The sequence below is a fragment of the Olea europaea genome, unplaced genomic scaffold (assembly GCF_002742605.1).
Source record: "Olea europaea var. sylvestris unplaced genomic scaffold, O_europaea_v1 scaffold26845, whole genome shotgun sequence".
Lineage (NCBI taxonomy): Eukaryota > Viridiplantae > Streptophyta > Magnoliopsida > Lamiales > Oleaceae > Olea > Olea europaea.
In genome coordinates, this window is record NW_019245231.1 from 1 (window position 1) to 1,512 (window position 1,512).

The 1,512-nt window shown below is 34.9% G+C and overlaps 1 long non-coding RNA gene across 1 annotated transcript; it reads right to left on the minus strand.

The window, feature by feature from the left end:
- Positions 1 to 132: 132 nt before the first annotated feature.
- LOC111383420 lies at positions 133 to 1,506 on the minus strand. Its single transcript, XR_002700740.1, has 3 exons — positions 1,207 to 1,506; positions 364 to 425; positions 133 to 203 (listed from the first exon to the last, which is right to left on the minus strand). It is a non-coding gene; the product is annotated as an uncharacterized LOC111383420 (long non-coding RNA).
- Between the last annotated feature and the right edge of the window lie 6 nt (positions 1,507 to 1,512).

Consider the following 1,512-nt stretch of genomic DNA (forward strand, 5'->3'; position numbering starts at 1 on the left):
AATCAATTTTATAGAAAGGCCTCGTAAGATTTGAATCAAACTTTAGGCTCAAATTCTGTTAGCAGATACATCATAATACGTTAGATGGATTGAACTGAAATCTTGAAATATGTTTTTCCCAAAATAAGAACTTTTTAATTTACCTTCACGACAACAAAGAGAAGCAGGTCTGAAGGTGTATAAATCATATAGTGGGAACCATCCTGCAGCACCACGACATTAAGATGACGAAGAAAATATTGAAGGATGCAACGCATTATCTCATCCAAAAAACCACTCACTACTAAACATAAACCAAAGGCTACCTGATAACTTTCCCTAATTACCAGGACTTTGTCAACAAAACAGATACTAACACCTTACCAGATGAAAGCATGCGATTTCTACGCATTCAGTTGGCAAGCCGTCCACATCTTGGCCATTATCTGCAGAATTATACATAATATTCATTAACAAATCAAATATGCAGTACAAGACCTAGAACTTGGATGAGAAAGCTTTTGACAATGTTATTCATTGTAATATTGACTAGTGATGATGTAAGATGGTCTCATGGCAGATAGGCAACTCATGGCTACATGCAATGGCATTATCAAATAGAGGTTAGTGCTTGGTTGATGAGTGCAGTTCATCAACTATTGAATGTTATCGTGAGTGGTGATGGTTAGAAAATACAGACCAGGTAATAGTGCCATAGGTTGTGACATGTGCAGGGCAGACTCAGGGTGATTGTGTATAAACCAGCTTGAAAGGAAATCTTGCAATATTCATTCATTAGTATTTATCTAAAGGAATTGGTGTAATTTAACCTCATGGGTAATTAGATAACTTCCCTTTTTTTATTATTATTATTATTTATTTTTTTGTGGAGATTTTAAAGAAATTGTACATTTCTTCTCTTCTTTATTTTTCTCCTCTCCTCTCATCTTTCTTTTTATTTATGGACAATTCAATCAATCTTGGGCCAAATGAATTAAAGAACCTAACTAAAAGTCGTAGGATATTAATCCACAAGAATAATTATAAATGTTTGAAGATAATAGAGTGCCACCTTCAACTAGGCTATTAATTTGCTTTTGAAAGACTAGGATACAGCAACTCCAAACAAACAGTGAAATGAAAATACATGACAGCAGCAAACAATGGTTGATAAAATATTTGTTGCTCAACGAGCCATAGGCATTAGAGTTTAGACCAGAATTCTACCTGTATGAAATTCAATTATGTCGTCATCGGTCCTTCTGCTGTATAACAAAATCTGATAACATACAAAGAAGATACAAAAAAATCAGTCATATCTGAAAATGCAACATAACACTCTTTCATAATGTCATAAAAGAAAGATGCCCTTAAAATGAAGTAATCCTTAGGCATACCCGCTGCATACCAAATGCATTTGTATTTTGGAAAGGGTATAAGCTGTAGTGGGGAGGATAGCCTCAACTTCTTTGTCACCTATTAGCACAGACACTCTAAATAGGGTAGCGTGTTCGTGTCCGACACGTGTCGATA